Consider the following 13142-nt stretch of genomic DNA (forward strand, 5'->3'; position numbering starts at 1 on the left):
TGCTGGCCAGTCCCCATATGTAGACACAGAAGTGCCCCTGGGAGCTCTGCCACAGCTACAGCACGCCTCCCATGTGCCTTCCCTCTGTTTACACTACATGTGAGACCCCCAGGGCCCCAATCTGGCCTCGCCTAATAGATTTGCCCCTCAGACATAACATCTGGCAGCCTGAACCCTGGAAACGGCGCTGAATAAACGAGTGGGACTGAGCCCCCTCCCACGCAGGCCGTGTAGTGTCAGGTAGTGGCAGTGCTGAGTGCAGTAACCCGGCCCTGCCGCCTCATTAGCATCTGCTGCTCGCTACTGCAGGACTGGGGAAGGGGGGGGACAGACACACGGAGCAGGCGGGGGAGAGACTCACACACACGGGAGAGGGACACAGGCGGGAGGGGGATGGCCGGATCTCATTAGACGGGCGGAGCGGACATTTTGTGATACATTACAGTATCTGGATCAGGGATCGGAGACAGCGAGAGGCGGGGGGAGCCGCAGCCGCAACACTGTATCCAGCCGGGGGAGCTGCAACGCTGTGCCCAGCCCGGGAGCCGCAACACTGTATCCAGCCGGGGGAGCTGCAACACTGTACCCAGCCGGGGGAGCTGCAACATTGTACCCAGCCGGGGGAGCTGCAACACTGTACCCTGCCCGGGAGCCGCAGCTGCAACATTGTATCCAGCCCAGGGAGCTGCAACACTGTACCCAGCCGGGGGAGCTGCAACACTGTACCCTGCCCGGGAGCCGCAGCTGCAACACTGTACCCTGCCCGGGAGCCGCAGCTGCAACATTGTACCCAGCCCAGGGAGCTGGAACATTGTATCAAGCGCAGGAGCCTCAACGTTCTATCCGGGAACCTCAACGTTCTATCCAGCAGCGCCAACGTTCTATCCAGCAGCCTCAACGTTCTATCCAGCAGCGCCAACGTTCTATCCAGCAGCGCCAACGTTCTATCCAGCAGCCTCAACGTTCTATCCAGCAGCATCAACGTTCTATCCGGGAGCGCCAACGTTCTATCCAGCCTGGAGAGCGGCAACACTGTATCCAGCCCGGGAGCCGCAGCGTTATCCCCAGCCCCGGGAGCCGGCTGATTACACAGCAGCCATCAGCGGAGCCTTCCCAGGATAACACCCCAGCCTCACCTACCACCCTACCCCATCACCCCACCACCCTTCTCCCGCCCGGATTCTCTCTGCTCTCCCTGGACGTGGATTTTTGTGCCTCCTGTGCGAGTCCTGGACTCGTGGAGCCGCCATTTTCCCCGTCGGTTCCTATGTGACACATGATCATGGCACTGCCGCAGAGCCCGGGATCTGAGCGCTCTCCCAGCCTGGAGGACGGGTACGTGCTGCAGGGATTGTGGGGATAGGGGGGCACTGGCGCTGTGGGGGTCTCCCTGGCACTGTATTGGGGTCTCCCTGGCACTGTATTGGGGTCCCCCTGGCAAGCTGTGAGGATCCCCCTGGCACTGTATTGGGGTCCCCCTGGCACGCTGTGGGGGCGCCCCTTGGCACTGTATTGGGGCCCCCCTTGGCACTGTATTGGGGCCCCCCTTGGCACTGTATTGGGGCCCCCCTTGGCACTGTATTGGGGCCCCCCTTGGCACTGTATTGGGGCCCCCCTTGGCACTGTATTGGGGTCCCCCTTGTATTGAATGCCCCCTGTGTGTGTGGTTGGTCCTGGGATCTGCCGGAGAGTCTGTCAGGAACTGCAGCTGTCAGTAATGGTGACATGGAGTGACAGCTGCAGCTTTCCATGAGGTTCTGCAGCAGCTGCCGGCCATTGCTACACTGATCTCTGTCGGGAGAGCGGGTTACCCCCAGCTCGCTGGTTGGTGCTGTGGTTCTAGTTGGCTTCTGATTGAGAAGTGCAGGTTGTGTGTGTGGGGACTGTCCAAGGTCATCTGGGGTTTCCCTGGTCCGGGGGCCAGTCCCTGCAGGAGAGGTCCTGTGTGTCTGGAGGCTGCAGGTTATGGCCTGAGGCTTCTCTGTAATTCCTGTCACAGGGAAGAGGCCATATGTGCTCCTATAGTGTATAGGTGTGTGTATATGGCTTATTAGTGTATCATGTGTGTGTATATGGCTTATTAGTGTATAGGTGTGTGTATATGGCTTATTAGTGTATAGGTGTGTGTATATGGCTTATTAGTGTATAGGTGTGTGTATATGGCTTATTATTGTATAGGTGTGTGTATATGGCTTATTAGTGTATAGGCGTGTGTATATGGCTTATTAGTGTATAGGTGTGTGTATATGGCTTATTAGTGTATCATGTGTGTATATGGCTTATTAGTGTATCGTGTGTGTATATGGCTTATTAGTGTATAGGTGTGTGTATATGGCTTATTAGTGTATCATGTGTGTATATGGCTTATTAGTGTATAGGTGTGTATGGCTTAGTGTATCATGGGGGTGTATATGGCTTATTAGTGTATAGGTGTGTATATGGCTTGTTAGTGTATAGGTGTGTATATGGCTTGTTAGTGTATAGGTGTGTATATGGCTTGTTAGTGTATAGGTGTGTATATGGCTTGTTAGTGTGTATATGGCTTGTTAGTGTATAGGTGTGTATATGGCTTGTTAGTGTATAGGTGTGTATATGGCTTGTTAGTGTATAGGTGTGTATATGGCTTGTTAGTGTATAGGTGTGTATATGGCTTATTAGTGTATAGGTGTGTATATGGCTTATTAGTGTATAGGTGTGTATATGGCTTATTAGTGTATAGGCGTGTGTATATGGCTTATTAGTGTATAGGCGTGTGTATATGGCTTATTAGTGTATCATGTGTGTATATGGCTTATTAGTGTATAGGTGTGTGTGTATATGGCTTATTAGTGTATCATGTGTGTATATGGCTTATTAGTGTATAGGTGTGTATATGGCTTATTAGTATATCATGTGTGGGTCAGGGGTGAGCTTTCCCTGCTTTCCATAACCTGTGTGTAGACCTGCCAGTAAATGTTTCCTTATACTCCTGTTAGCCAGACCTTGTCCCTGTGTTTATGAGCTAGCTGTGCTACTGTATCATTAATCCCTGCATGTCTGAGTCTCCAGTCATCCTGTATATCACTGCCTGCTGATTGGTTCTGCTTCTCTCCCAGCATGGAGTCAGGGCAGGTGGCAAGGGTATATAACCTCGCTGGCTAGATACATGTACTTAGATAGATAGATAGATAGTCACATCTATCTATCTATCTATCTATCTATCTATCTATCTATCTATCTATCTATCTATCTATCTCAGAAGACCCTGAGGCAGGTTTGTTCTGTAAATAGTTTCTGCAATGTCTGAGTAATAGTAACATAACCTCCCCACAGGCAGCTTATTCTTTCTGCAGATTCGGGGGATCCAGCAGCCTCCCTGTCCAGTCTGGTTTTTGGGCAGGATCTGGGTCATGTCATGTGGTGGTTGCAGACCTGCTTACATGTGTCAGCCGCTCATTACGTGGCTTTGTTTAACAAGGTTTTGCCTTTACATCCACAGAGATCTATCTATATGAATTACAGACAGCAGCTGTGACAAGGATTTCCTATTGGTTTCCGCTGGCAGTAAAGTGTACTGATAATCTTACTGTTGATGTGAGGCTCTCACAAGGCAGAGAGAGAGTTTATTATTGGTATCCTGTGGAGAAGCTCGGGCCCTGCCAGGAAAGGGGGGCAGCTCACTCCCCTCCCCCTCTGATTTTTACCCTTGTGGTGGCAGAGCATCCTGTGGAGGTAAAGCAAAACCTCAACGTGCGCAAGGATCATGCTCTGATGTTAAGGCCAGTCTGCAAAAACAACTGACAAGACACCACTTATATCTCTCCGCTCCCAGGGGCTGTGTCCCTGCTGGGTTTGTGTTTGCCTTCCATGTGGTCTGACCAGCCCCCAGACTCCCCTAAGGTGCACAGTTACACCCCCCCCCCCCCCCCCTTCCTCCGGCTCCACACTGACAACACAGAATCCTCCTCATCTCCTGCTTCAGGCGGCAGTAGTCCTAGCGTGGTACCTCCTCTGGGAATGGTGCATATGATGCAGTCTTGTGTCTAATCTCTGATCTGTTTATTGTTGGGTATTGTGATAAATAGGAAATTGATCTTAGTTTGGCCTTTGACCTGGTCAGCGTCTGTGACACTAGTCTGGATGCATGTATAGGGAAGGCTGCGCTCACACCAGCCTCCTGGGTGCCCTGGGGACCAACCGTCCTTGTTTGCAAAGTGACAACTGAGTGAATTTAGGAGATGTTCTTGGCATAACGTATCTGTATAATCTACAACCCCCCCCCCCCCCCCCCCCCCGCCCCCCTCTCTATATGAATATAAACATACACGGGAGCCAGCTTGGTGAAATAACTGGGGGTGGCCCAGATACCTACCCATGTGAGTGAAAAATGCCATGCCTAGACACGTATGTAGCCCTCAAATATTTGGGGGTAATCCTAGGTATACATGTGTAATAGTAACCCTGCAAATCCACTAGGTGAGCAGAGATCCAGCACTACTTCTTTTTCTGGAAAGACTGTGGTCCTGCAGATAAATCATCGGGAGGAGTGCTCGGAGCTGTGGCAGACATGAAATTATTATGGATTTTGTGTCCAAAATGAATGTGTTTCATTAAATTTGACAGCTGTAAAAATAATGCATCAGATCCCCAGATCTATTGGTTTACCATGACCCAGACGGCTGTAAATTCAGATATTGGGGGTCATTCCGAGTTGTTCGCTCGGTATTTTTTTTCCGCAACGGAGCGATTAGTCGCTAATGCGCATGCGCAATGCCCGCAGTGCGACTGCGCCAAGTAAATTTGCTATGCAGTTAGGTTTTTAACTCACGGCATTACGAGGTTTTTTTCTTCGTTCTGGTGATCGTAATGTGATTGACTGGAAGTGGGTGTTTCTGGGCGGAAACAGGCCATTTTATGGGTGTGTGCGAAAAAACGCTACAGTTTCTGGGAAAAACGCGGGAGTGGCTGGAGAAACGGAGGAGTGTCTGGGCGAACGCTGGGAGTGTTTGTGACGTCAAACCAGGAACGACAAGCACTGAACTGATCGCACTGGCAGAGTAAGTCTCGAGCTACTCAGAAACTGCACAGAGAAGTATTTTCGCAATATTGCGAATCTTTCGTTCGCAATTTTGATAAGCTAAGATTCACTCCCAGTAGGCGGCGGCTTAGCGTGTGACAAGCTGCTAAAAGCAGCTTGCGAGCGAACAACTCGGAATGACCCCCATTGTGTTTCGCTTTTATTTTTATGCCCCGTTCCTTTTTATAGTGTCCGCAGGTCCCTGGAGTACGAAAGGTTGTATCTGTGGGCGCTGGCATGGTGGATGAAGTGGCACGTGGGTAGTGGTGTCAGGTAGTATAGTTTCATGGACCTGTTGGAGCAGAGAGGTTAGTGAACTCGGTAACGATATATTTGGTACAGCAACTCGTTTTCCCTGGGACTTTGTTGGCCTTTACCTCACTGTGCATTCTACCCAAGTGAAAAATGGAATTTGGGCAAGGTGCATAGGAATGCCCCCCACCCCACCCCCCGTGAACAGATACCGGTTGACTGCAGCCAGTGAGGACTGGCCAAAATATAGGAGAATGCAGCTTAACAATTCACTAAGATCATGTGACATCATTTAGGCACGAGGCATATGTGTCGTCACCTCATGCCTCAGTTTGGTCGCTAGAGCCTACAGAATTACTCCGCAGCATTTTGGTGGTGCCCACAAAATGACCACTTCTGCTATGTCTGATGACCAGTACACTTGAAGATCTGTTGATACTTTTTGATGGACAGGTATAAAGATTAGAACATTTTTTTACCATATGCCAAATGGTGGGCCAAGTTGGCTTGTCTTCATTTTTACCGGTTGTTGTGGCTGTGAATGTTTCGGAAGGATTGCCAAGTCCTGAATGAGCACAGTTTAGCAATTTGTGGCCGAAGCTACTATAATCGCTTGCTTATTATTGTAGTCTTTGAGATGTATTTTTTGGCACTCCTAAATGCCGAGGGACAAATGGGCCATTCGTTGAGTTCTCAAGGAGTTTAGAATCTGTAACCAAAGTTCCATTGGCAATGGGGCAAGCTTGTCTACCTATATCATGTGTGTTTGGCTGCTATCTGCAACCCTTTGCATGATGTGCCACAACGGTTCCACAAGCAAATTCATTTTACTTTGGGAAACCGTGGTCACATCTATACCCCATATTCCTAGATGCCTGGCCTCTGATGGATTTGCCACATTTCCCCCCTTCGTCTCAATAGATGTAATTGAAACCAGAAGTCTTCAGAGTACGTTTTATGCCAAGAAACTCCATTTTCTTTCCAGCCAAGGAGGGGAAATAAATAATTTTTGCTGATGTTTTTTCAAGTTGCTGAAGTCTGGTTCCTGCCAAGAAGAACACTTATTGTTATTAACACGTTATCAATTTAAAGCATGAATTGTTTAAAATAACTCTTTCGGTGCCAGCAAGCCTAATTGTAGACTGGTTTAAACAACGGGGCTGAACAGACCTATATTTATTTTATCACAAGGAGAACTTGCATTTTCCTCAAGTGGAAGTAATGTAAAGCGTTTTTTTTCCCCCAGCTCTATTACTTTACAGCGTTGTTGTTGCTGTTTATGTGTTATGGTAACATGGCTGCTGTCTAGACCAAAACAAGGATGTGCTGCCGTGGTTCCCAAACGTGGTCCTCAAGGCCCCAACAGTCCAGGTTTTACGGCTATCCATGCACAGGTGACTTAATTAGTACCTCATTTAAGGGGCCTACAAACTGGGCAATGTTTTCGTCCATCGATATTATCGACTGTCGATTTTACCTACACACTGGATGATATCGATGGTCAATTTGGACGATATGAGAGTACATACATCTATATCATCCAAATTGACTGGCATGTATCAACGATGAACGATTGCGGGCACGCACATCGTTCATCGTTGATGCATCCACACTGAAAGATATGAACGATATTGTTCATATCTTTCAAGATATCGCCCAGTGTGTAGGCTCCTTTAGTGGAATTATACCATCTGTGCACAAACAGGGGTATTCCTAAAACCTGTACTGTCGGGGTGCCTTGAGGACCACATTTGGGATCCTCTGAAAGTTTGTCTGATCTATTACTGTATTGTGTGCAATAGGGTAACTCGGCAAAGTAGAATCAATCCATGTGTGATTATGTGGAGAAGAGGCCAAAGTTGGCTAATATTATTATTATTATTATTATTATTATTATTATTATTATTATTATTATTATTAAGCACATTTAGCAGTTCTTTTGGCTAAATCTCAAAGTGGCTGAATATACTGTTTGGTCCTCTTGTGGTGTAATTGTGCTGTAGGAAACCCTCATGACCTATTGAAATCTAATAGGTCTAAACCAATCTGGATGAGTTCTTTTTAGTACAACAATGACATGACCAGTTACATCTGGTTAAAGCTGACCACTTTGAAGTAGGCAGATGAGGCTTTGTGGCTTAGTTATAAGCTGTAGTGATTTTTAGCTGGGGGAGGGTGGCGTTAACTCTGTAATTCTGCTCTCACAAGTGCAGCTTTGGCCAACCGACTTGTGGGGCCATTGTACAACATATGTCACATGTAATGTAGGATACAGCTCTACAAGGGTAGCATACAGTATGCACCAGGATCTCTCCAGGGTAAAACAGTCGCATCTGCAATATAAGATGTGGCCTGACAGTGTTAGGGGCCCTACAGACTGGGCGACCCGCCGATGAGCTGGCTGACCGCCGATACGGCGACCCGGCGGCAGGGGGGAGATGACGGGGGGAGTGAAGTTTCTTCACTCCCCCCGGCGCATATAAATGCATGCTAATATGGACAATCTCGTCCATATTGGCCTGCATGCATAAGCGATGGGTCACCAAAGATAAACGAGCGCGGGGCCACGCATCGTTCATTGTTGGTGCCTACACACTGCACGATATGAACGAGTTCTCGTTCATTAATAAACGAGAACGTTCATATCGTGCAGGGGTTCACTACGGCTGGCCGGCGGTCGGGCTCCCGGCGACCAGCATCCCGGCGCCGGGAGCCCGACCGCCGGCTTACCGACAGCTTGGCGAGCGCAAATGAGCCCCTTGCGGGCTCGCTGCGCTCGCCACGCTACGGGCACGGTGGCGCGCTACGCGCGCCACACTATTTTATTCTCCCTCTATGGGGGTCGTGGACCCCCACGAGGGAAAATAATTGTCGGTATGCCGGCTGTCGGGCTCCCGGCACCGGTATACTGAGCGCCGGGAGCCCGACCGCCGGCAAACAGAAGACCACCCATCGTGCAGTGTTATCTGCCAGTGTGTAGGGCCCTTTAGTGGTAAATGCTGGGTACACACTATACAATTATCGGTCCAATCTGGCTGGTTGGAATAAAAATCTGGTTATGTATCGGTGCAAATGACAATCGCCCATTTACCCCCAATCACTGGAAAACAGACAAATTCGGTCATTAGGACAAATTGGTTATTCAATTTTATTTAACAGATTGTCTTTATGACCGTTTTTGTCCCTATTCAAGTTTTCACGTAATACAGTACTTCACTAAATTGTCATGTTCGCAAGACTCTGTGGGGACGATTCCGTTGTTGGAGAGAATCTATTTCCAACTAAAGTGGCCCAGAGCTATTTCGGCTATTTTGGGCTACCAGCCCCGAGGCTGTGGGTTTCTGCTCGCACCCTCCTGAGGAAACCCATGAGAAGTTCGGGCTTACAGTTGCAGCACGCCTGGCTTTGAGCACAGGAGAAGCCCCTTGATGTGGCTAATCCTGTGCACTCTTGCACGAGAATGCGGCCGTCACAACCAGCATATGGGGTTGGTCAAACAAACAATTGAGTAGCTCCATTGCAGTTTAGATGGGGGCTATAAGCAATTGAATAGCCTATATTGCCCTAGCCATACTAATAGTTTATGTAGTATCAGTGGGAGGTATCGGCTAATCAGAAGTGATCAGTGTGTTTTTTGCACCATTTGTGGAGAACTCACAATGCCTATACCCCAACGATAGGCTCATACGTGTCTTTGTTGCGGTCTGGCAAAGTCACCTTTGCAAGAACACAACCTTGCTATATTCATCCTGTGCATGCACATTCCCTCCCTTCAGTGTTCTGCACATCTCAGTATAAGGAGTATCTGCCCAGTGACAGGGGGTACAAAGGGCTCACCTGTCCCTGTACCTGAGTTTCAGAGGGGCCACGGCCCCTAAGTCTGATGTATAAACTTACTGCGCCAGCCGCTGACTATCACGGCGTGCCGTGGACGCAAGTAGGCCAAAATTAATTTAGCAAGGCAGCCTCCCTCCCTCCATTTACCCCCATCACCTGGGCCGGTCCTTGCTGCTTAGTATAAATGATGTCGCAGCATCATTACGCTGCACATGTGTCTGCAGCGGCCCATTCCCGTATGTTCCTACCGCCTTCACCACCACCACCTAATAAGAGGAGCGGGCACACATACAGGCAACAGCCTGGCGAACCGAACCGCCGCCCGCTAGGCACAACTTCTAGCAGGAGCAGCAACATTGCCTGCTCTCTACCAACACCTTTCCTAGTCCTACCTATGTGGCAGCCATTGCACTCAGACGGACGCCATAGACTGTGTGGTAAATGTGACAATGGCGAGACACGTATTGACACACGCAGAGGAGGAATATGCTGGGGTCGAAGGTGGGGAGGGTGACCCCCAGTGATATCATTGTACCGGGCCCAAAATAGTTTGTGGGCAGAAGAATGAGGCACTCGTAGGCAGAGGATGTAGTTAATTTACCGGCTGTCTGGATCCCGGTGGTCAGGAGAACAATGCCGAAATCCTGACAGCCGGCAAAATGGCCGTGGTCGGAATCCAGACAAAAGCCCCGATTTCCCAATCACCACCCGAGGGGTAATATAACCGGGCCTGAAGTGTAACGAGCCCGCAGCCGGGATTCCAGCGACGGTCTCCTGAAACATGTGATCCCGACCGTTGGTATTACATACTGGACCCGTAGGCGGCACAAAAATAATAAAAATAAATATATTAGTAAGTCTAGTTTGACTGAATGTAGATGTGGGAGGTAACCTATGGCATACTTGTGTTTTGTAGTTCAACAAGAGTGAAGAGCTACCTGTCTCAGATGTTATACCCAATGCCAGATACATCTTCAGTGCAATAAACGCCATCCGTGGACTGTCCACAGAAGACGTGTTCTCGCGTCTCTGTGTTTGAATTCATTATCACTCACCTTAGTGCTATAGAAACAACCGTATCCCGCTTTAGAGTTGGTAAGACCATTATAAAGCTGACTGATAGGGGCAAGAAGGCCCTGCTCGCTATCTTACAATCTGTAGGACAATAGGAATTTGATACGTGAGGTTAAGGGTTACATATAGAAAGTGCTGGGTTGTGTGATCCTGTGATACAACGATGTTGGCAGCAGTTTAGGCCTGAAATTTGAGTGGTTTGAGTATGGAAAGAACACATGTAAGTTTTGCGTGAACTGTGTAGATGAGAGGTAATTGCGTAGAATAGCTTATGTTATGTGTGTGGTTTAGGAATATGATAAGCTGCCTGAAGGTGAGGGTATACAAAGTCAATGTTGATGAGGTCGTCATAGATCGTGTCAACACTGCTGAAAAGTCGACATGATAGAATGTCGATAACCCGTCCCCAGTGGTCGCTAACCTAGTCATCTGTTGGGCCAGTGTTCCTGTGAGTACAGTCCCCCTATCCCTAACCCTCTCCGTAGTGCCTAACTCTTACAACACCCTACTGCCTAACCCTAATCCTCCTGTGCCGCAGCTTAACCCCAAGGTCAACATTCTGAGAATGTTGGGATTGTACATGTCGACATGCTTTATGTAGAGAAACATTGAGGTTGTCGACATGTCATGTCGAAATTGTGTTGTTGATATGATTGTTGACATTGTATACTTTGACCTGTTGACTGGAAGCCTCCTGAAGAGGTGAACATATGAAGGTTTAGAGGTCTTATTGTGTGGAGAAGGGCATTCCACAGAGCCGGTGTAGCCCAAAAAAGTCCTGTTACTGGGAATGGGAGCGGTATTGATCATTATGATGTCATCAGAGAGAGTGGTGCCAATTTGGTAACCTTTGTTGACTAATTAGAACTTTTATTAGCTCCATTTTTGGAAGACTGAGTTTATTATGGCGAGGGGACATGCAAGATGAAATGGCAGTAATGCAGAGTATGTGGGAATCATCCGCATAGATATGATACTGCAATCCAAGTAAGCTTTTTCGTTTTCCAGCAGATGTGGTATAGATAGAGAAGAACAGAGGTCCTAAGACTAGCCTTGTGGTCCACCAACCTTGTAAAGGAAGTGAAGATGACGTGGAATCAGGGAAGGGAAGACTGAAGGTGCAATTAGATAAGTAGGATAAGAACCAGAACCAGGATAGACAGAGACCTGAAGACCTAAGGAATGTAGTGTCTCTATGAGAAGAGTGGTCCGCAGTGTCACATGTAGCACAGAGATCCAGGGGAATCAGAAATGGGCTTTTAGATTAAGCAGCGATGAAATTGTTGATCACCTTGCTCAGTGCTGTCTCTGTGATGTGCTACATAACAAAATTTGGACTGAAAGTAGGTAAGAAGAAGATTATTATTTATTAACAGTTTCTTATATTGCGCAGCAAATTCCGTTGCGCTTTACAATTTGAAATAACAATCACAAACTGGGTGATAACAAACAGTCATAGGGGTCAATTCAATTCGGCAACTTATGAATAGCGCCGGGAATTAGCTCCTGACGCTATTCAATTCAGCTGCTAATTACCCGCAATTGTTGGGAATTCTTCTCTCATCCCCGGGGGATGAGAGAAGAAACCCGACAAAAGTGCTGCCTCGCGGCCGACGCGAGGCTGATTCTGTCAGGAATCAACCTCGCGCCGGGGAGTTAAGTCGGAGAATGCCCATTCTCCCGACAATTCAACCTGTTTAGTCGGCGAGAACGGGACATCACTGACTTTAACTGGAGCTGAATTGAATAGCGTCGGGAGCTAATTCCCAGCGCTATTCATAAGTTGCCGAATTGAATTGACCCCATAGAGGTAGGAGGCCCTGCTCGCAAGCTTACCATCTATAGATAAGAATTTCTTTTTAGAATGGGCGTAATCACTACGAATGAATAATGATGGAACGATGACCGCATAGAGGCCCTCATTCCGAGTTGATCGTCCGCTAGCTGCTTTTAGCAGCAGTGCAAACGCTAGGCCACCGCCCTCTGGAGGGTGTATCTTAGCTTAGCAGAACTGCCCAAAAAATGTTCATGCAGTTTCTGAGCAGCTGCAGACCTACTCCTACCTTGCGATCACTGCAGACTGTTTAGTTCCTGCTTTGACATCACAAACACGCCCTGCGTTCGGCCAGCCACTCCCCCGTTTCCCCAGGCACACCTGCATTTGTATCTGTCACACCTGCGTTTTTTAGCACACTCCCTGAAAACGGTCAGTTACCACCCAGAAGCACCCACTTCCTGTCAATCACTCACCGATCAATAGAGCGTCAGAAAAGCGTCGCTAGACCTTGTGTCAAACTGCATAGTTTTGTGTGAAAGTACTTCGCGCGTGCGTACTGCGGCCCGTACGCATGCGCAGAAATGCAGATTTTTAGCTTGATTGCTGTGCTGCGAACAACGGCAGCTAGCGAACAACTCGGAATGAGGGCCCGAGAGATTACAGATTTTAGTTAAGACTGAAATGAGCACAGGAGACGGCTCAACTGATTAGTGAGGGTAGAGCGGAGCTGTACGGTAGTAGAGGAATCCATGATTGTGAACTATGCATTTGTTAGCTATGAGACTGTAAATCAGTCACTCGGATTGTATTCTGCACTGCTATAGTTGATTGACAGAAGAATGGAATAGATAACATGCTGGTGTACTCCACTTCTATTACCTTCCATTCAGTGAATGTCCATGCTTCTTTTTGATTATTGTATAAGTCATTTTCCACAATTTGCATCGTGTGTGGGTCTAAAGGGGGGTACTCACGGGAGAGATGTGTGCTGAGCGATCTTAACACAGACCGCTCAGCACACATCTCTCACCCCGCTCAGCACAGCGCGATGTGCTGAGCGAGGGGGAAAGCCGACGGGGGGCCGCTCACTTCACACAACGGTGAAGTGAGCGACCCGCTAGATTGAGCCTGCATGCAGGCTCAATC

The 13142-nt window shown here is 48.4% G+C and overlaps 1 protein-coding gene across 1 annotated transcript in view; it reads left to right on the forward strand.

Moving 5' to 3' along the window:
- Nucleotides 1-352: 352 nt before the first annotated feature.
- The window catches only part of SETBP1 (SET binding protein 1), a 217755-nt gene continuing 204965 nt past the window's right edge, over nt 353-13142 (forward strand). The window contains exon 1 of the mRNA XM_063958283.1: nt 353-1335. The gene's annotated coding sequence lies outside the window, so the exon portion shown is untranslated. The remainder of the gene's footprint in view (nt 1336-13142) is intronic.

The sequence above is a fragment of the Pseudophryne corroboree genome, chromosome 1 (genome assembly GCF_028390025.1).
Source record: "Pseudophryne corroboree isolate aPseCor3 chromosome 1, aPseCor3.hap2, whole genome shotgun sequence".
Lineage (NCBI taxonomy): Eukaryota > Metazoa > Chordata > Amphibia > Anura > Myobatrachidae > Pseudophryne > Pseudophryne corroboree.